The following is a 23,388-nucleotide window of genomic DNA, read 5'->3' as shown; positions in this document are numbered from 1 at the left end:
CAGGTCTGAATTAGGCCCTATATACAGCTGTCAGTAAGGCAGGGATGTGCTGCTGCCAGTGAGGCAGGGATGTGCTGCTGGTAGTGAAGCAGTGATGTGCTGCTGTCAGCGAAGCAGTGCTGTGCTGCTGTCAGCGAGGCAGAAATGTGCTGCTGTCATCGAGGCAGGGATGTGCTGCTGTCAGCGAGGCAGGGATGTGCTGCTGTCAGCGAGGCAGGGATGTGCTGCTGTCAGCGAGGCAGGGATGTGCTGCTGTCAGCGAGGCAGGGATGTGCTGCTGTCAGCGAGGCAGGGATGTGCTGCTGTCAGCGAGGCAGGGATGTGCTGCTGTCATTGAAGCAGGAATGTGCTGCTGCAGTGAGGCAGAGATATGCTGCCCACTATCTCCCTGTCACCCCTGCCTGAGTCACACACTTTCCCTGTCACCCCTGCCTCAGTTACCCACTATCTCCCAGTCACCGCTGCCTCAGTCAACCACAATACCTGCGATCCCTGCCTCAGTCACCCACTATACCAGTCACCCCTGCTTTAGTCACCCACTGTCACCCCTGCTTCAGTCACCCACTATCCCTATCAACCCTGCCTCAGTCACCCACTATCTCCCAGTCACCCCTGCCTCAGTCAGCCACTATCCCTGTCACCCCTGCCTCAGTCTCTTACTGTCCCTGTCACCCCTGCCACAATCATCCACTATCTCCCTATCACCCCTGCCTTAGTCATTTATTATCCCTGTCACCCACTTTCTTCCCATACTTACCCAACCCCTTCCTATCACCCCTCCCTCAGTAACCCACTATCTCCCAGTCACCCCGGCCTCAGTCACCCACTATCTCCCACTCATACATGCTTCAGTCACCCACTATCTCCCAGTCATCCCTGCCTCAGTCACCTAATGACACCAGTGCAGACATTTCTGCTGCGGCCTCTCCACTCTCCAGCGTGAACGTCCTGACGACTGAGGAAATCCGCTTCCCAGTTGAGGACTCCGGGAATGAACACTGCCGATATTGCTGTCAGATGACATTCTACCCAATGGAGGATTTTTGATACTTCCAGCTTTGCCATGCAGTTTCGAGTGCCGCCAAGTTTCGAGTGCCGCCTTGATGATTTGTGTACACTACCGTGGTGGCGTTGTCAGATTGTACTTGAACAGGCCTGTTCTGTACTAGAGGCAGGGCCAGTGTCAATTAATTGAACACTGCCTGCAATTCCAGAATGTATATCAGGAGGAGAGATTCCTCCCTGGTTCACCGACCCTGGAGAAAGTGTTGCTCCAACACCGTGGCCCAGCCCAAAAGACTGGCATCCATTGTCAGGAGGACACAGCTGGAGATCCAGAAGGGATGGCTCCTGCTCAACTGTTGGTCCTGTAGCCACCAGCTCAGTGTCAGACGAACCTCCGGAGTCAAGGAGATCATTTGAGACATTATCCAATGAGGCAGGCCGTCCCACTTGGAGAGGATTAACCTCTGCAGAGGGCGGTAATGAAATTGAGCGTACTCTACCATATCGAAAGCTGACACCATGAGGTCTAGTACTTGCATCGCCATGTGTATCAACACTCTTGGGCGAGAGAGAAAGATACTGTCCTGAATTTTCAGGACTTTCTCTGGAGACAGAAACAATTGTTGGCTGTGTGTGTCCAGCAGTGCCCCTAGGTGCACCATGTTCCGAGCAGGGACCAGCAAGGACTTTTTTCAGTTGATGAGCCACCCGTGGACTTGTAGGAATTGGACCGCCAGTTCCAGATAACTGTGGAGAACCTCTTGGGAGTTCACCAGGATCAGCAAGTCGTCCAGATTTGGCAGGATCCTGATTCTCTGATGGTGAAGGGTCGTCATCACGGCCATGACCTTGGTAAATATCCGAGGTGCCGTGGCCAAACTAGAAGGCAGGACTTGAAATCCAAAAACAAACCAGGCACAACACTGCTTAGCTTCCATCATCAGATGAGATTGGACATATCCAGTGTGATGCGGCTGTAGATGATTTTTGCTGTTTCTAACTTCAACATCAATGAATAAGTTTCAAAATAGAATGCATCAAGAGAACGGTGTTGGTAGTATAAAACTACCTACAGCACCTGGTATTCCCAGGTGGTCTCACATCCAAGAACAAACCAGGCCTAAAATCAGGTGATATTGGGCATATACAGTGTGGTGTGGCTGTAGATGAGCTTAGTGGTTTCTGTTAGAGTTCTTCTACTTCTAACTACTCGTACATAAATGAATAAGCGGACGATTTATTAAACCTGGTGAAATGATAATTTGCATGGTGATAAAGTACCAGCCAATCAGCTCCTAATTGCCATGTCACAGGCTGGGTTTGAAAAATGACAGTTAGGAGCAGACTGGCTTGTACTTTATCACCTTGCACTTTATCAGTTCACTGAACTAATCTCCTCTTGTGCTATAAATAGTATGATATGGCTCAAAGTTCAATAAAAACAAATAAATAATTTCATATATTCTATATTTTTTATTACATATAAATATATATATATATATATATATATATATATATATATAGATCATATATGGCCCGGCACTCCTCCTCTGAGCATAACGCCCCGGTGCCCTCAGCAATACTTGTAGATAGTCAGGAAAAAAGACTGCGGCACTCAGGGTCTTGTATTGGTATGAAGATGTATTAAAAATACATAACAGAGAACATCAACGTTTCGGGGTGTCTAACCCCGTTGTCAAGATGTGAGAGAGTGAAGAAAGTGCTGAGGGTGACTTACCTATAAAGCGAAGAAACCCGCCAAACCGCCAGTGTGAGTCGGTCCGTGATCCCGGTGCGTAGAGCGGCGCTGTGTGATGACGTGCGTGCGCGGCTCGTGATGACGCGGCTGCTAGGTTGCTAGGCAGCAGTCGGGACGCCGGGGACGGGATGCGTGCACGTGACCTGGGCAAAATAACAGAGATCGGTGCAGTGAGACCTCCCCAGAACCCTTGGAAAGACATAGTAAAGGCATCTAGAATAACATGATAAACAACCAAACCTGGCGAAGAAGGAGGAAAGGGGGAGAGGGGGAGGGAAGGGGGGGATTATATGAGCCCCCTGTGTTGGTATGTGGGCAAGCAGCATGCAAGGCCGTGAACCGTGCATCACTGATACTGTGTGAAGATGTATAGAAAGAAAAGGGAAGAGCAGAGAGCAGTAAATGGAATGCAGACACTAAGTTGCCCAACAGAACAGACAAAGCTAAACAAGGCTGAGATCATGACGGATATCGACCATGATCCAGCAATTCTTGTAATCGTAAAGGCTGTGTTGTTGGAAAATCATCCAAATGTACTCCACACTATTCTTTCATTTAGTCCATCTGGCTGGGTAGTGTTGAGTCTGTAAATCCAAGAAGACTCCCTGCGAAGGAGTTGTCCATCCCTGTCCCCCCCTCTGAGGGATTTTGGAACGTGATCTATGATGATATGCTTAAGATCAGATAGGCGGTGCCTTGCTTCATAGAAGTGTCTGGCCACCGGTTGTTCCGAAGAACTCCCGGCGAGGGCCGCCTTGATTGCGGAGCGGTGTAAAGCCATGCGTTCCCGTAGGGATCTGATAGTCTTGCCCACGTAGCATAAGCCACATGGGCAAGTAATCAGGTAAATGATGTAGGTGGAGGTGCAGGTTACCACGTGGCGCATGACAATCTTCCTGCCTGTCCGTGGTACGATGAAAGTGGAACCTGTCAACATGTGGCTGCAGGTTGTGCAGCCCAAGCAGCGGTAGCACCCTGGCTTCTTGATCAAGAATGAATCCTTTTGAGACCGGATGGGAGAGCTCGAAATGTTGGAAATGTCGGTGTGCACTACCAAGTCCTTGATGTTCCGACCTCTTCTATAACACATCATTGGGGTCTTGTGCTTGAAGGGTAGACGTGGGTCCGAAGATACAATTGGCCAGAGCGCTCTATTAGCTCTGTTCAGTACCGCGCTGGAGGTGTCGAATGTAGTGGTCCAAACGATTCTGTTGTCAGTGGACCTCTTCTTGGTTTGTAATAAAGTGGAACGGGGTAGCTGTAGTACCTCCTTTTTGATGGCCTCCAGTGTAGTGCATTCGTAGCCTCTAGCGGTGAATCTTGACACCATCTTGTCCAATTCCTCCTCCAGGAGGTCAGGTTGACTGTTGATTCGAGCTGCCCTCATCATTTGGGATCTGGGAAGACCCAGTTTCAGTGGTTGCGGATGGTGGCTGTTGGCCCGCAGGAGAGTGTTTTTATCGGTGGGTTTATTGTATACACTGGTCTGTAGACTCCCCGCCTTGATGGCAACCTGGACGTCCAGGTAATTGATGGATGACATGGACCAGTGAAAGGTGATTTTAAGTGTCGAAGGTCTGTCATTGATGGATTCCAACAGTGATTTTAAAGCTGGTTCACCTCCTGTCCAAATGATGAAAAGGTCATCTATGTACCTGGTGAATAGTGATATATATTGAACGATGGACTGGTCTTGAAAGAACATGAGGACCTCTTCCTGGAACATGTACACGTTAGCGTATGATGGTGCCACATTACTTCCCATCGCGCACCCGGTTCTCTTCTGGTAGAATCGGCCGTCGAAGATGAAATAGTTTCGTGTAAGAGTTAATTCCAATAATGTCATGAAGAGGTCCAAGTCGACATCCTCCATCCTCTCTTTCACCAGGAAAGTTCTCATGGCTTCTAGACCCCCGGCATGCGGGATACTGGTATACAGACTGCAAATGTCCACCGTGCAGAGGATTGCTCCCTCGGGGACTGTACCATAGTTGTCCAATAAACGCAGAAAGGATGTGGTGTCTTTCAAATACGTCGCCTGCTTGAGGACCAACGGCTGCAATATGTAGTCAAGGAGCTGGGAAATAGGCTGATAAAGGGATTGTCTGGCAGAAATTATCGGGCGACCAGGGGGAGTCTCGAGATTTTTGTGTATTTTGGGAACAGTAAACAGAACAGGAACTACCGGAAACTTCTGTGTGAGAGCCTTGTGTAGCTTTTCAGAAATAAGGTTCTGTGAACAGGCTGTTGCCAAGATGGTATCCAATTCTTGTTTGTACTTTGCCGTGGGATCACCATCCAATAAGCTGTACGTATTGGGGTCTGCTAGCTGGGTCAGAATTTCCGAACGATAATATGCCATGTCAAGGATCACCACCCCGCCCCCTTTGTCTGCGGGGCGGATGACGATGTCGGTGTAAGATCCCAGGTTCCTGAGTGCTGCCCATTCCTGCTTGGACAAATTGTGATGATGCTCCTGGTTTGCCCTAGTGTATTTACTGGTTGCTTCATCTACCAAGCGTATGTATGTCTTGATGGAAGAGTTGGCGGACTGGGGGTCAAAGGTAGAATGACTCCTTTTGTTCAAAAACGGTTGAAAAATGGTTGTTTCGGCAGACTCTTGTTTGGGATGCTGTGCAAAATATTCCTGTCTGCGGAGCTTCCTGGCAAATTGGTACAGGTCAATCTTCCACTCTAGATCCTTGTGTTGATTGGTGGGGACAAATGACAGGCCGTTGTTGAGAACTTCTGTTTCGGCAGGCGTAAGGGTGCGTTGAGAGACTTAGTGTCTAACAACTGGTGCAAGCTACACGTAAGGCTCCAGTGTGAAGCGGTTATTTTGCACAATATCATCTCCTTTGCCAAGTGGCAGCATATTGAGGAATTCCAATATATAACAACTTATAAATATGTTATCTACTACATGGGTGCGAATTACAGCTGGTAAATTGATTTTTTAATCCAATATATGGACTGATTTTTATTTTTGAAAATTTCTCTGTGCACAGAGATCTAAGATCCACCTCCTATAGCTATGCAAATATATTGTTAGTGATTTTATTTGACCGGTCTAATAGTTTATTGTAAAGTATATATATATATATATATATATATATATATATATATATATTTATATGTAATAAAAAATATAGAATATATGAAATTATTTATTTGTTTTTATTGAACTTTGAGCCATATCATACTATTTATAGCGCAAGAGGAGATTAGTTCAGTGTTCCAGTGTTACCGGAGACTTTAAAGTGCCGGTTCTTTTTTTACTTGATTTACCCCAAGTCAAGCTCTCTCCTGCAGCTTAAGTATACATTAATTGCAGTATTATTTGTACATAATTTTTAATACCAGTAATTTGATCACCAGAATATGGTGATGATGTATTAGCGCCTGGTTATATTCTTTTGTATTTTTTTACTTTATCAGTTCACCAGGCTTAATAGATCTGCCCCAATGTTTCAAAATGGAATGCATCAAGAGAACGGTGTTGGTATTGTAAAAATACACACAGCTCCTGGTATTTCCTGGTGGTCTCCCATCCAAGTACTAAAACCAGGACCAACACTGCTCAGCTTCCATGATCAGGAGAGATTGGGCAAATCCAGTGTGCTGTGGCTGTAGATGAGCTTGTGGTTTCTGTTAGAGCTCTTCTACTTCTAACTTCTGGTACATAAAAGAATATGTGTAAAAATTAAATGTACAGTACCAAGAAAAGGGTGTTGGTAGTTTAAAAACACCTAAATAATCTGATAATACATGGATGGGAGACTGCTTGGTATTAACAAAGTCCAATACTGCTTTGCTTCAAAGATCAAATGAGATTGGGCATATCCAGTGTGGTGTGGCTTTAGATAAGCTTTGTGGTTTCTGTTAGAGCTCTTCTACTTCTAACTACTGGTACATTAATGAATATGTATAAGGTTGTAGTTTATCCAATATCCCTTTACTACCTTACCTTCCCCCCCCCCCCCCTCCCCTCCCCTCCTTATAGCTTCCTTTGTTCTCTCCTCCTCGTGTGTGCGTTATTTGTTTTCTCATACGTCCTAGAGGATGCTGGGATCACATTAAGAACCATGGGGTATAGACGGGATCCGCAGGAGACATGGGCACTTTAAGACTTTCAAAGGGTGTGAACTGTCTCCTCCCTCTATGCCCCTCCTCAGGGCCGAAACTAGGACTACCGGCACCCGGGGCAAGACAGAAATTTTGCGGCCCCCCCCCAAAAATAAATAAATAAATAAATATATATATATATATATATATATATATATAATAAAATAGAAAAATAAAAAAAATAAGAAACAAACAAATTCAACACAGATATCCCTCAGACCAGCAGACACCAGTAGTACACACATGATAGATATATATATATATATACACACACACACACACACACACACACACACACACACACACACACACGTGTATATATGTACACAGCCACATACATATATTATATATCTATATATATATATATTTATATCTATATCTATCTATCTATATATATATATATATATATATATATATATATTATATATATTTTATATATATATATATATATTATAAGGTCACGGTCGTGCCCTTATATTAAGGCTGAATCGAACAAACGGAATTCTCCCATAGGGAACTTCTGAGATGGGGGCATGGTGTTTGAGGGGCTACACCTCAAAACTGATTGGACGTACTGAGCTGAAATTTGCCATGGGAGCGTAGAATCGTCACACGGTGCTGCATGCCAAATTTCAGGGCAAAATAATAAAAAATGAGGAATTGGGAGTAACCTAAAGTTCCAACTGTCAGTTTTTTTCTGCCACTCCCTCTGTGGCTTTTTGACACCGTATTCCCATAGAGTGAATGAGGATTTTTTTGGGAAGGCATAACTCAGGATAGAGGACGAATTAAGACTTGGGGTTTGTTTTACTAGATAGAGTATGTCCCAGTGTAGTGCCTTTTGGGGTTAAGGTTTTTCAGGAAGTTACAGTTTTTTTTTAATTAAGTAAAATATGCCCCATTATAAAGATAGGGCTTTTCAATTTGTTGCGGCTGCGCAGTGGCCGCCAGCAGGGGGTGTACAGAGAGTAGCTCTGGCAGTTGGGCACGAGGAGACAGAGTGGGAAGGAGTCACGTGGAGCTGCAGGAGGACAGCCAGCGGTTCCCGGCGCGTGAGTTCACTGAGGTCCATGAAGCGGGAGGAGCTCGCCGGAGCTGCGTAGCACTGGGTGAGTTCTGTCAGGCAGCCCACCGCTGTGTACCCAGCTTCCACTTCTCCCCCGCTTGTCCGCCCTCCCTCCCGCTGTGTGCCCGGCCGCCCGCCGGACCTTCCCTGGTTGCTGCCTGCGTCTCCTCCCCGCGTCTGTGGTGCGGCTGGCAGTAGGAGCCGTCTCGGGCAGCTGTGTCCGGCCACTCCTCCCTCCTTCTCCTCCTGCTGTGTCCGGCCCTCCCTCCCTGCAGTATGCGATATTTATCAAGGTCTCTATGGTCACCAGTCCTCCCCTCCCTCCCTGCTGTGTGTCCGTCGTCCCCCACCCCCTCGCCCTCCCTGCTGTGTGTCCGTCTCCCCCCCCCTCGCCCTCCCTGCAGTGTCCCCCCCCCGCCCTGCAGTGTGTCGTCCCTCCCTGCAGTGTGTCAGGTGTGTCCCCCCCCCCTGCAGTGTGTCCGTTAGTCCCCCCCTCCCTGCTGTGTGTCCGTCCGCCCCCCCTGCCCTCCCTGCTATGTGTCTGTCCGCCCTGCTGTTTGTCCTTCCATACCCCCCGCCCTCCCTGCTGTGTGTCCCCCCCCGCCGCCCTCCCTGCTGTGTGTCCGTCCCCCCGCCCTCCCTGCTGTGTGTCCAGCCACCCTCCCCTCCCGTGCTGTGTGTTCGGCCAACCCCCCTCCTCCCGCTGTGTCCGGCCACCCCCTCCCCTCCCTGCTTTGTGTCCGCCCCCCCCCCTGCTGTGTGTCCGGCCACACCTCCTCCTCCCTTCCGTGTGTCCGGTCACCCTCCTCCTCCCTTCCGTGTGTCCGGTCACCCTCCCCTCCCTGCTGTGTGTCCAGCCACCCCCCCCCCGCCGTGTGTCCAGCCCCCCCCCCCGCCGTGTTTCCCCCCCCCCTTGCCGTGTGTCCAGCCCCCCCCCCCGCCGTGTGTCCAGCCACCCTCCCCTCCCCTGCTGCGTGTCCGGCCACCCCCCCCTCCTCCCTGCTGTGTCCGGCCACCCCCTCCCCTCCCTGCCGTGTGTCCCGTCACCCCCCCCTCCCTGCTGTGTGTCCAGCCACCCCCCCTCCTTGCTGTGTGTCCGGCCACCCTCCCCTCCCCTGCTGTGTGTCCGGCCACCCCCCCTCCTCTTGCTGTGTCCGGCCACCCCCTACCCCCATCCCTCCCTGCCGTGTGTCCGGTCACCCTCCCCTCCCTGCTGTGTGTCCAGCCACCCCCCCCTCCTCCTCCTCCTCCCTGCTGTGTGTCCGCCCCCCCCTTCCCCCCTGCTGTGTGTCCGGCCACCCCCCCCCCGCTGTGTGTCCGGCCACCCCCCCTCCCTGCTGTGTGTCCGGCCACCCCCCTCCCTGCTGTGTGTCCGGCCACCTTCCCCAGACACGCAGCGCCTGACACACACAGACATGCAGCGCCTGACACACGCACATGCAGCGCCTGACACACGCATATGCAGCGCCTGACACACACGCACACACGCAGCACCTGACACACACGCAGCACCTGACACACACACACAGACGCAGCACCTGACACTCAAACGGACCTGACACACACGCACACACTCACACACAGCACCTGACACACACACAGACACGCAGCGCCTGACACACACAGACACGCAGCGCCTGACACACACAGACACGCAGCGCCTGACACACACAGACACGCAGCGCCTGACACACACACACTCACGCACCTGACACACACACACTCACGCACCTGACACACACACACTCACGCACCTGACACACACACACACTCACGCACCTGACGCACACGCACACTCACGCACCTGACACACACGCACACTTACGCACCTGACACACACGCACACTTACGCACCTGACACACACGCACACGCAGCATCTGACACACACGCAGCACCTCACGCACACGCAGCACCTGACACACACGCACACGCAGCACCTGACACACACACTCACACGCACCTGACACTCATACTCATGCACCTGACACACGCACTCACACGCAGCATCTGACATACACGCAGACACGCAGCACCTGACACACACACAGCACCTGACACACAAACACGCAGACATGCAGCACCTGACACACACACGAAGACACGCAGCACCTGACACACACACACACACGCAGACACGCAGCACCTGACACACGCAGACACGCAGCACCTGACACACACGCAGCACCTGACACACACACACACACACACACACACAGCACCTGACACACACACACACACAGCACCTGACACACACACACACAGCACCTGACACACAGACATGCAGCACCTGACACACACACACACACACACACACACACGCAGCACCTGACACACACGCAGACAGGCAGCACCTGACACACACACACACGCAGCTCCTGACACACACACGCAGACACGCAGCACCTGACACACACACACGCAGCACCCGACACACACACACACACACACACACACACGCAGCACCTGAAACACACACACACACACACAGCACCTGACACACACACACACACACACGCAGCACCTGACAGACATGCAGTGCCTGACACACACACACGCAGCACCTGACACACACACGCAGACACGCAGCACCTGACACACACACGCAGCACCTGACACACACACGCAGACACGCAGCACCTGACACACACACGCAGACACGCAGCACCTGACACACACACGCAGCACCTGACACACACACACATACGCAGCACCTGACACACACACACACACACACAGCACCTGACACACACACACACACACGCAGCACCTGACACACAGACATGCAGCGCCAGACACACACACGCAGACATGCAGCACCTGACACACACATGCAGCACCTGACAGACACACACACACACGCAGCACCTGAGACACCCACACACACAGACATGCAGCACCTGACACACCCACACACACACACACACAGCACCTGACACACATACATACATGTGGCATTTAACGCACACACGCACAGCACCTGACACACAATCATATACACTCAGAGCACCTAACACACACATACACTCGCAGCACCTCACAAACACTCGTATACACACGCAGCACCTGCCACTCACACATATATACACATGCAGCACCTGACACACACATACACGCGCAGCACCTGACAGTCACACACATACAGATGCGACACAAACACATACACGCTCAACACCTGACACCCACGTGGCAGCTGACGCATACAAATGCAGCACCTGAGATACACACATATACACGTGCAGCACCTGAGACACACACATACACGTACAGCACCTGACACACACACATGTATGTACACGCGCGGCTCCAGGCACACACATACGTACATACACACGCGGCATTTAACACACACACACATACACGTGCGGCACCTGACACACACGTACGTACACGTGTGGCACCTGACACACACACGTATGCACACGCATGGCTCCTGACACACACACACACAAGCACGCGTGGCTCCTGACACACACACATGTACGAACACGCGCTGCTCCTGACACACACACACGTATGTACGTATATGCTCGGCACCTGACACCTACACGTATGTACGTATACGCACGGCTCCTGACACCCACACACATGTACACGCGCGGCTCCTGGCACACACACACACACACACACACGTACACGCGCGGCACCTGACACACGCGTGTACGTACACACATGCACAGCACCTGACATACACACATGTAGGTACGCGCCACCTGACACACACACACACATACACGCACGACACCTGACACACACGTACGTACACGCAAGGCACTGACACGTACGTACGCGCACGGCACCTGACACACACGTACATACTAGTGATGAGTGGGTTCGGTTCGTCGGAATCCGAACCCCCCGAACTTCACCCATTTTACACGGGTCCGAGGCAGGTTCGAACCTTCCCGCCTTGCTCGGCTAGCCCGAGCGCGCACGAACGTCATCATCCCGCTGTCGGATTCTCGCGAGATTCGGATGTCTGCATTCGTGGAAAGGGGTCCCATGTGTAAACATGGGACCCCTTTCAGTCCGTCTGGTCCGGGTGTTCGGTTTGTTGTTTTGCCAAGTACGTGGATTTAATCTGGAACCTGGATCAGGTGAGTATAATTATCTTATTTTCAGGTACCCGTGGATTCTACTTGGAGAAGAGGACCGACTGCTTCATGTCAACATAGGTAAGTATGTGTGTGTCGGCAGGTGTGAAATAAAGTTATACTTTCACGGTGCCTGTGTCCTGTTTTTATTTGGGTATTTTTTTCCCAGTAGAACTACAGGTACCAGCGGGCCCGTTTTTCTCCTGCATGCTGGTACTTGTGGTTCTCCAAGTACCAGCTTGCGGGGGAGGCTTGCTGGGACTTGTAGTACTACTAGAAAAAACAATATTCTTTAAATTTTCTCAAGGCTATCAGCCTCCCATCCGCAGCCCTTGGATGGGGGGGGACAGCCTCGGGCTTCACCCCTGGCCCTTGGGTGGCTGGGGGGGGGACCCCTTGATTGAAGGGGTCCCCACTCCCCCAGGGTACCCCGGCCAGGGGTGACTAGTTGGATATTAAATGCCACGGCCGCAGGGCACTGTATAAAAGTGACCCCCGGCTGTGGCATTATCTGTCCAGCTAGTTGAGCCCGATGCTGGTGTAAAAAATACGGGGGATCCCTACTCTTTTTGTCCCCCGTATTTTTTGCACCAGCACCAGGCGCAGAGCCCGGTGCTGGTTTTAAAAATACGGGGGATCCCCTGTCCGTTTTTCCCCCGGATTTTTAGAACCAGGACCGTCTCGAAGAGCCCGAGGCTGGTTATGCTTTGGAGGGGGGACCCACACAATTTTTTTTCTGGGTTTTTCACATTCCATTTAAAAAATAAATAATATTTTAAAAAATATATAAATAATACTTGTGCCTCCAAAAAAGACAAACCAAGTACCTAATCCCTTCTAATATAAATAGATATGCTATTACCAAAAAAAAAAAAACCAGCAAAAAAAAACATGTTTTTAAATTTTTTTAATTAGATTCCGCCAGCAAAGTGTTGCAGATTGAGAATGACGAATTTACTGTTTAAAAGCACTGTTGTCGAATTTACAAACTTCAATTGAATATACTTTTGTCGAATTGCCGCATTTGTACCATTGCAGAAAAGTCGAATTTGTCAAATGTCGAATTTTAAAGTCGAATTTTGAAAGCCTGTAAGAATAGGCCCCGCCCCCTTCTTCACATCAGCCGTCCCCTTCTACCCCTGTACCTTGCTCTCTCCTGTCTGTGCTCTCTCCCGTCTGTAGGACTAGGCCCCGCCCCCTTCTTACCCTCCTGTGACTGCTCTCTCCTGACAAGTGGACCAGGCCTGCCCCCTACACGCTGCTGGTGTCTTCATTGTTACTTGGTCTGGAGCTCCGTTGGGGAGAGAACTCACGTGAGCTCATTAAGAATTAGGAACTGGGATGTTTTAATTTTATTGTGAGTAGTGTAGTGTGGTGATGTAGTATGTTGTATGGGGGGTATAGTGTAATTATGAAGTGCAGCATATGGGAGGGCTGTAGCATAGTGATGTAGTGTGGCATATGGGGGGTGGTAGCGCATAGGCGTGCGTACAGGGGGTGCCTGGTGCGCACAGGCACTCCCTAATGTCCAGCACCGCTGCACGCCACGCTTGCTGTAGCACAGTGATCGCTGAGTGTGTGATCGGTGGAGCCTAGCCTGCAGCTCATTTCCGTACCTCCCACCACCGCTGCACCCGCCCCCCCTCTGCCTGCTGCTAATACTATGCTGAGTGCATTCGTCGGCAGCCTCACTGGGGGGACTGGCGTCACCTTGCAATGTGACGTGGTGATGTCCGCCCATGCTCTCCTCCCGCCCACCTGTGCTTTCCTCCTGCTGCGGTCTCTCAGTCCTAGTGTGCCGCGGCCGCCACACCACTGGCAGTGTTCCTCTAGGAGGGACTGGGAGCTGCTGGCAGACACATTCTGCTGAGACTTACTTGTCAGTGTGGGTTCCGGACGGCAGGCGGCGGGTGGGAGGGCAGACGGGGAGCAGGTGTCACAAGGAGTGTGTGGGTAACTAATTCACAATACTTCCGCTCAACGTGGCACTGCTGGTCCTTCATCTCCCATGTCTCTTCACCAGGTGGCGGGCGGCCCGGAAATTAAGTGATGTGTTGTGCAGCAGTCAGTGTGAAGTGACTGTGAGTAACACTGGTGGTGCTGATGATGATGCTGCAGAATCGGGAAGCAATTAATTCATAAATATAATGTACTCTATCAGTGTATTATACATACATAAACATGTACATACGTGTATTTGTGTATACATGTATATGCATGTATATACATGAGTGTGTGTGCATATATATATATATATATATATATATATGAAAAAAAGGGGAATAGGGGTACCAGCGACTTACAGTGTCTATCAAATTAAAGTAACTATGAAGAATATAGCAGGATACGGTTTTAGAAAAAGGGTAACAATATATTTATTTATGCAATTTATAATATAATGATGGGATAAAAAAGTAGGTAAAAAATTTTTTTTTGATATGCAGTAAAAAAAAAAGATTTTAAAAACATAAACAGGTAAAAATAGAGTATATAATTTAGCTAGAATCCAAAATCATGTAAAATCAGTAAAAACAATTTCATACTGATAAAAAATATTTCAGGATGATAAAAATGATGCTTATCTTTTTGAAGATGGAGAGTCAGTGGAGGTACACCCAACGCGTTTCGTCCTTAGACTTCATCAAGGGGTGATGAAGTCTAAGGACGAAACGCGTTGGGTGTACCTCCACTGACTCTCCATCTTCAAAAAGATAAGCATCATTTTCTCTGACGTCCTAAGTGGATGCTGGGGACTCCGTCAGGACCATGGGGGATTAGCGGCTCCGCAGGAGACAGGGCACAAAAGTAAAAGCTTTAGGACTAGGTGGTGTGCACTGGCTCCTCCCCCTATGACCCTCCTCCAAGCCTCAGTTAGGTTTTTGTGCCCGGCTGAGAAGGGTGCAATCTAGGTAGCTCTCCTGAGCTGCTTAGAATAAAAGTATAGACTTAGGTTTTTTTATTTTCAGTGAGTCCTGCTGGCAACAGGCTCACTGCATCGAGGGACTAAGGGGAGAAGAAGCGAACTCACCTGCGTGCAGAGTGGATTGGGCTTCTTGGCTACTGGACATTAGCTCCAGAGGGACGATCACAGGCCCAGCCATGGATGGGTCCCGGAGCCGCGCCGCCGGCCCCCTTACAGAGCCAGAAGAGTGAAGAGGTCCAGAAATCGGCGGCAGAAGGCATCTTGTCTTCAAGAAAGGTAGCGCACAGCACTGCAGCTGTGCGCCATTGCTCTCAGCACACTTCACACTCCGGTCACTGAGGGTGCAGGGCGCTGGGGGGGCGCCCTGAGACGCAATGAAAACACTATTTATGGTAAAAAATACATCACATATAGCTCCTGGGCTATATGGATGTATTTAACCCCTGCCATTTTACCTCATAAAAAGCGGGAGAAAGGCCGCCGTGAAGGGGGCGGAGCCTATCTCCTCAGCACACAAGCGCCATTTTCCCTCACAGCTCCGCTGGAAGGACGTCTCCCTGACTCTCCCCTGCAGTCCTGCACTACAGAAACAGGGTAAAAAAGAGAGGGGGGGCACTAATTTGGCATATAAAAACATATATAGCAGCTATAAGGGAGAAACACTTATTTATAAGGTTGTCCCTATACATATATAGCGCTCTGGTGTGTGCTGGCAAACTCTCCCTCTGTCTCCCCAAAGGGCTAGTGGGGTCCTGTCCTCTATCAGAGCATTCCCTGTGTGTGTCCTGTGTGTCGGTACGCGTGTGTCGACATGTATGAGGAGGAAAATGGTGTGGAGGCAGAGCAATTGCCTGTAGTAGTGATATTACCCGATAAGGAGTCGACACCTGACTGGATGGTCTTATTTAAGGAATTATGTGATAGTGTCAGCACTTTACAAAAAACTGTTGACGACATGAGACAGCCGGCAAGTCAGTTAGTGCCTGTCCAGGCATCTCAAACACCGTCAGGGGCTCTAAAGCGCCCATTACCTCAGTCGGTCGACACAGACACGGACACTGACTCCAGTGTCGACGGTGAAGAAACAAACTTATTTTCCAGTAGGGCCACACGTTACATGATCACGGCAATGAAGGAGGCTTTGCATATTTCTGATACTACAAGTACCACAAAAAAGGGTATTATGTGGGGTGTGAAAAAACTACCCGTAGTTTTTCCTGAATCAGAAGAATTAAATGAAGTGTGTGATGATGCGTGGGTCTCCCCCGATAAAAAATTGCTGATATCTAAGAAATTATTGGCATTATACCCTTTCCCGCCAGAAGTTAGGGCGCGTTGGGAAACACCCCCTAGGGTGGATAAGGCACTCACACGCTTATCAAAACAAGTGGCGTTACCGTCTCCTGATACGGCCGCCCTCAAGGAGCCAGTTGATAGGAAGCTGGAAAATGTCCTAAAAAGTATATACACACATACTGGTGTTATACTGCGACCAGCGATTGCCTCAGCCTGGATGTGCAGCGCTGGGGTGGCGTGGTCGGAGTCCCTGACTGAAAATATTGATACCCTGGACAGGGACAGTATTTTATTGACTATAGAGCGTTTAAAAGATGCGTTTCTATATATGCGTGATGCACAGAGGGATATTTGCACCCTGGCATCAAGAGTAAGTGCGATGTCCATTTCTACCAGAAGATGTTTATGGACACGACAGTGGTCAGGTGATGCGGATTCCAAACGGCATATGGAAGTATTGCCGTATAAAGGGGAGGAGTTATTTGGGGTCGGTCTTTCGGACCTGGTGGCCACGGCAACAGCTGGAAAATCCACCTTTTTACCCCAACTCACCTCTCAGCAGAAAAAGACACCGTCTTTTCAGCCTCAGTCCTTTCGTCCCCATAAGGGCAAGCGGGCAAAAGGCCAGTCATATCTGCCCCGGGGTAGAGGAAAGGGAAAAAGACTGCAGCAGACAGCCTCTTCCCAGGAACAGAAGCCCTCCACCGCTTCTGCCAAGTCCTCAGCATGACGCTGGGGCCTTACAAGCGGACTCAGGTGCGGTGGGGGGTCGTCTCAAGAGTTTCAGCGCGCAGTGGGCTCACTCGCAAGTGGACCCCTGGATCCTACAGGTAGTATCCCAGGGGTACAGATTGGAATTCGAGACGTCTCCCCCTCGCAGGTTCCTGAAGTCTGCTTTACCAACGTCTCCCTCCGACAGGGAGGCAGTATTGGAAGCAATTCACAAGCTGTATTCCCAGCAGGTGATAATCAAACTACCCCTCCTACAACAGGGAAAGGGGTATTATTCCACACTATTTGTGGTACCGAAGCCAGACGGCTCGGTGAGACCTATTCTAAATCTGAAATCTTTGAACACTTACATACAAAGGTTCAAATTCAAGATGGAGTCACTCAGAGCAGTGATAGCGAACCTGGAAGAAGGGGACTATATGGTGTCCCTGGACATCAAGGATGCTTACCTTCATGTCCCAAATTGCCCTTCTCACCAAGGGTACCTCAGGTTCGTAGTACAGAACTGTCATTATCAGTTTCAGACGCTGCCGTTTGGATTGTCCACGGCCCCCCGGGTCTTTACCAAGGTAATGGCCGAAATGATGATTCTTCTTCGAAGAAAAGGCGTCTTAATTATCCCTTACTTGGACGATCTCCTGATAAGGGCAAAGTCCAGGGAACAGTTGGAGGTCAGAGTAGCACTATCTCGGGTACTGCTACAACAGCACGGGTGGATTCTAAATATTCCAAAATCGCAGCTGATCCCGACGACACGTCTGCTGTTCCTAGGGATGATTCTGGACACAGTCCAGAAAAAGGTGTTTCTCCCGGAGGAGAAAGCCAGGGAGTTATCCGAGCTAGTCAGGAACCTCCTAAAACCAGGAAAAGTGTCAGTGCATCATTGCACAAGGGTCCTGGGAAAAATGGTGGCTTCTTACGAAGCGATTCCATTCAGCAGATTTCACGCAAGAACTTTTCAGTGGGATCTGCTGGACAAATGGTCCGGATCGCATCTTCAGATGCATCAGCGGATAACCATGTCTCCGAGGACAAGGGTGTCTCTTCTGTGGTGGCTGCAGAGTGCTCATCTACTAGTGGGCCGCAGAAGAGCATATATGCTGGCGCATTCTCCATGATTGTGTCAGCTTATGTTTTGGTGCACTGCACTTTCCTTCACTAAGTTTTAGCCATTTTGGTTAAACGCAAGTGTAGTTGCTTCTCGCCCTTTTGGCTGTGATCTTGTATCGTGGTTGAAGAGTCTGCTGGAGGGATTGTTTTCTTCATTGGCGAGAGACTGAAGATATTCCAGGATGGAAGGCTTGGGAACACTATCCGTTTTTCAGTTGTGGAAGAGTTGAAAGACCGGATTGGACTACATTCTATAGTAAAGGATATCTTTGTATTTATTAATCCTCTCTTTATATGTGTCTGTCTTTCAATAAAGCTTCGGGCTTGTGATTCCTTCACCCTCTTACACTCCACACCCATAGCCTTATTAACTGTTGTATTATTGTATTGTTTAAATGTATAGTGCAGTTCATGATTTATAGTGTAGGCTGGCCTGTGCTGTAGTTCTTGAACTGTACTATACCGACAGCATTTGTATTGTGTTTTGGCTGTGCTGCAACACAGTACTTATGTGTGTAATGTTTATGTATGTTTTTTTGCTTCTTTATGTCAATAAAGACTGCTTTTTCAATCCAATATCTGAAAACAATCAATGTTTATCTTTGATGGCAATAGAAGTGGTATGATATTTGATGCTTTTGAATGGCAATATCTGATATGTCCCCTATCTGGGAACCATATATTAAATGGCTTTTCAGAAAAGGGAGATGGGAGAAGAGCTTTCAGTACTTGTAGGACCGATGCTCATTTCCTATTCTAGCCTCCAAAAACAGATTCAGTTGCATTTTCCAGCGTGTTTTGGATGCGCCTTTGCAAATGTCTTACATCGACAAACTTATTTAGTACTATTTTGCAAATAGGGTTACATTGTTGCAACATTGTGTTCCCTAATTGCTTGATTTTTTAAATGCAACAATTGATAAAGACACCTGATAACTGCTCTGTGGAGTCTTATTTTGTGTCTACTTCTTATCTACATTTAATTCTCTACCTCTAATCAAGGCATTTTTAAATGCCGGGGGCTGCCTGGACGTGAGGCCTACCTAGACTTTAGATCTGAATTTGAATGTACTTGTGAACTAACTTAATTTCCTACTTCTAAATTCATTCCTAAATTCACTACTTACATGAATCCTGTAGTTGGGCATTTTGGGACTTCGATTGTGGGCAATGTTTTGTGTCCAGACCAGCAGCAGGTGGTGTGCATTTGCTGGAAAGGCATCGAAGACCTCCGATATGCTGCATCTCCTGATGTGTGTCTCCCTCAAGTGTCTGTCAGCAAATGCCTGCTAGACACCCCATTTCAAGCTGATTGTGACATCACGGTACAGGCATCATAGAACAGGCATGCTAGAACATGGGTCTTCAACCTGCGACCCTCCAGCTGCTGTGGAACTACACATCCCAGCAGGCCCTGCCTCAGTTTTAGCATACCTTAATAGCAAAACTGTGGCAGGGCATGCTGGGATGTGTAGTTTCACAGCAGCTGGAGGGCCACAGGATGAAGACCCATGTGCTAGAGCCAAGCCGCAGGTACATTGAATGCTAGCAAGCTGAATATTTAAATCCTTTTTGTTCCGCAGCATTCCAATGTGGAAGATTCCATGGAACCAGAGATCCTTCCATTGAGAAGGACATGCTGCCTGGATGACTACACTGTGCAAATTAAATCACGGAGCCAGTTGGTTTGTGGGTGGCTCTGGTGACTGGGTGGTTGGGTGGGTGGTGTGTCGGAGGTGGAGCACATGCAAATGATTGTGTATCATCCAGCTAGTGAGAGCGAAAACACATGCAGGAGTGTGCCTGCTTGTCAGTGGGTTATGCACCTTGCCAGACGTCAAATCTACATAGAGCAGCTGGAGGGGACAAGAGCAGGTTTGCAAAATATAGATAGAAGAGCATATATGCTGGCACATTCTCCATGATTGTGTCAGCTTATGTTTTGGTGCACTGCACTTTCCTCCACTAAGTTTTAGCCATTTTTGTTAAGCTCAAGTGTAGTTGCATCTCGGCCTTTTGGCTGTGATCTTGTATCGTGGTTGAAGGGTCTGCTGGAGGGAGGGATTGTTTTCTTCATTGGCGAAAGACCACAGATATTCCAGGATGGAAGGCTTGGGAACACTATCCGTTTTTCAGTTGTGGAAGAGCACAGAGGTCGGATTAGACTACATTCTATAGTAAAGGATACCTTTCTATTTATTGCCCCTCCCCTTATATGTGTCTGTGTTACAATAAAGCTTCGGTCTTGTGATTCCCTCACCCTCTTACACTCCACACACATAGCCTTATTAACTGTTGTATTATTGTATAGTTTAAATGTATAGTGCAGTTCATGATTTATAGTGTAGGCTGGCCTGTGCTGTAGTTCTTGAACTGTACTATACCGACAGCATTTGTATTGTGTTTTGGCTGTGCTGCAACACAGTACTTATGTGTGTAATGTTTATGTATGTTTTTTTGCTTCTTTATGTTAATAAAGACTGCTTTTTCAATCCAATATCTGAAAACAATCAATGTTTATCTTTGATGGCAATAGAAGTGGTATGATATTTGCTGCTTTTGAAAGGCAATATCTGATATGTCCCCTATCTGGGAACCATATATTAAATGGCTTTTCAGAAAAGGGAGATGGTAGAAGAGCTTTCAGTACTTGTAGGACCGATGCACATTTCCTATTCTAGCCTCCAAAAACAGATTCAGTTGCATTTTCCAGCGTGTTTTGGATGCGCCTTTGCAAATGTCTTACATCGACAAACTTATTTAGTACTATTTTGCAAATAGGGTTACATTGTTGCAACATTGTGTTCCCTAATTGCTTGATTTTTTAAATGCAACAATTGATAAAGACACCTGATAACTGCTCTGTGGAGTCTTATTTTGTGTCTACTTTTTATCTACATTTAATTCTCTACCTCTAATCAAGGCATTTTTAAGTGCTGGGGGCTGCCAGGACGTGAGGCCTACCTAGACTTTAGATCTGAATTTGAATGTACTTGTGAACTAACTTAATTTCCTACTTCTAAATTCATTCCTAAATTCACTACTTACATGAATCCTGTAGTTGGGCATTTTGGGACTTCGATTGTGGGCATTGTTTTGTGTCCAGACCAGCAGCAGGTGGTGTGCATTTGCTGGAAAGGCATCGAAGACCTCCGATATGCTGCATCTCCTGATGTGTGTCTCCCTCAAGTGGCTGTCAGCAAATGCCTGCTAGACACCCCATTCCAAGCTGATTGTGACATCACGGTACATGCATCATAGAACAGGCATGCTAGAACATGGGTCTTCAACCTGCGACCCTCCAGCTGCTGTGGAACTACACATCCCAGCATGCCCTGCCTCAGTTTTAGCATACCTTAATAGCAAAACTGTGGCAGGGCATGCTGGGATGTGTAGTTTCACAGCAGCTGGAGGGCCACAGGATGAAGACCCATGTGCTAAAGCCAAGCCGCAGGTACATTGAATGCTAGCAAGCTGAATATTTAAATCCTTTTTATTCCGCAGCATTCCAATGTGGAAGATTCCATGGAACCAGAGATCCTTCCATTGAGAAGGACATGCTGCCTGGATGACTACACTGTGCAAATTAAATCACGGAGCCAGTTGGCTTGTGGGTGGCTCTGGTCACTGGGTGGTTGGGTGGGTGGTGTGTCGGAGGTGGAGCACATGCAAATGATTGTGTATCATCCAGCTAGTGAGAGAGAAAACTCATGCAGGAGTGTGCCTGCTTGTCAGTGGGTTATGCACCTTTCCAGACGTCAAATCTACATGGAGCAGCTGGAGAGGACAAGAGCAGGTTTGCAAAATATAGACAGAAGAGCTCTCCAGCCTAGTTTGCTGTCTGTTTCCACTTCTCTTTTCTTGAGCCGCTCCCTTCTATGCCCTTGCGCACTATCCTGACTTCTCCCATCTGCTTACTTTGTGCCTTCCAACGCACAATGCGAACTACAGGTAGTGCTGCAGGGCCCACACCCTTTTACTTGCCATACAGAGCATCTCTGGAGCTGTTACAGTGCCCAGCTTCTGCAAGAAATCAGCTTGAATGCTTCAGGGGCTGGGGCATAGCCAACATGAGCCCCACACCGAAGGAGGGTGGAGGTGTTTAATGCAAACTATAGGTCATCCAAGCGCCGCAAAAGGCCGCCATGCCCTGCACGCCCCTTTTCTCTTTTCATATGCAGACGAGGGTTGAAGCCAACTTTGACCCACTGCTTGGATGACATCACCATATGCAAATCCATCTGCTGCAGGCCTTCCCGCAGGAATGCTTGCACTAGTTGTTGCATTTGGTTTGTTGTTTGGGGGTGCTTCAGTATTAGGCAGCCTTCTGCCCTCCCATGTTCATCTGAAAATATGTGTTCTCCCTGCAGTTGTTGTCCCCAGATGAGAGTTCCCTTGTGCTGCCTCAGTTGAATCTTCTTTACTTGACAGAGATGTGCCTGAGCAGCGGCCCTCCCCAGCCCTATCCCAAATCATACTTATTTTGCATAGGAGATACCATGGTCATGAAGATTGTTCTCCCAGGGTGAGGTTCATTCATTGCATTCTGGGTATGCTGACCCCTGTGATTTCCCCAAATTTGGGAAACTTGACTGCATTATTTGTGGTAGTGGGGGACTGTGTTTGTGCTTTCCTCTGGTCAGCTCTGGTAAAAGTCAGATTTCTTTGTCTCAGATCTTCCTCTAGCCTTGTTCTTCTTTCGAGAGTTCCCTTGTGCTGCCTCAGTTGGATCTCCTTTACTTGACAGGGGGGTGCCCAAGCAGCGACCCTCCCCAGCTCTAGCCCAACTCCTACTTACCTGCCAGGTGAGATACTATGATCATGAAGGTGCTTCTCCCAGGGCAAGGGTCACTCATTGCACTCTGGGTGTGCTGCCCCTGTGATTTCCCCAAATGTGGGAAACTTGACTGCATAATTTGTGTTTCTACTGGTCGGCTTTCATATAATTCAGATCTCTTTGTCTCAGGTCTCTCTCCAGCCTAGTTTGCAGTCTGTTTCCACTTCTTCTTTTTTGAGCCCCTCCCTTCTATACCCTTGTGCACTATCCTGACTTCTCCTCCTGTCTGCTTACTTTGTGCCTTCCAATGCACAATGCAAACTACAGGTAGTGCTGCAGGGCCCACAAACTTTTACTTGCATTACAGAGCAGCTCTGGAGCTGTTACAGTGCCAAGCTGCTGCAAGAAATCAGCTTGAATGCTTCAGGGGCTGGGGCATTGCCAACATGAGCCCCACACCGAAGGAGGGTGTGGGTGTTTAATGCGAACTAAGGGTCATCCAA

General features: G+C 48.8%; 2 non-coding genes across 2 annotated transcripts; both read left to right on the top strand.

Annotated features, from left to right (window-relative positions):
• The first annotated feature begins 22,582 nt into the window (after positions 1–22,582).
• Positions 22,583–22,746, top strand: LOC134898845 (U1 spliceosomal RNA). The gene has a single exon (XR_010172535.1). It is a non-coding gene; the product is annotated as a U1 spliceosomal RNA (small nuclear RNA).
• Positions 22,747–22,898: 152 nt separating this feature from the next.
• On the top strand, positions 22,899–23,061 carry LOC134899412 (U1 spliceosomal RNA). The gene has a single exon (XR_010173088.1). It is a non-coding gene; the product is annotated as a U1 spliceosomal RNA (small nuclear RNA).
• Positions 23,062–23,388: the final 327 nt, after the last annotated feature.

Source organism: Pseudophryne corroboree, chromosome 3 (genome assembly GCF_028390025.1).
Source record: "Pseudophryne corroboree isolate aPseCor3 chromosome 3, aPseCor3.hap2, whole genome shotgun sequence".
In the NCBI taxonomy this organism is placed as follows: domain Eukaryota; kingdom Metazoa; phylum Chordata; class Amphibia; order Anura; family Myobatrachidae; genus Pseudophryne; species Pseudophryne corroboree.
This window is presented reverse-complemented; position numbering and strand designations above follow the sequence as displayed.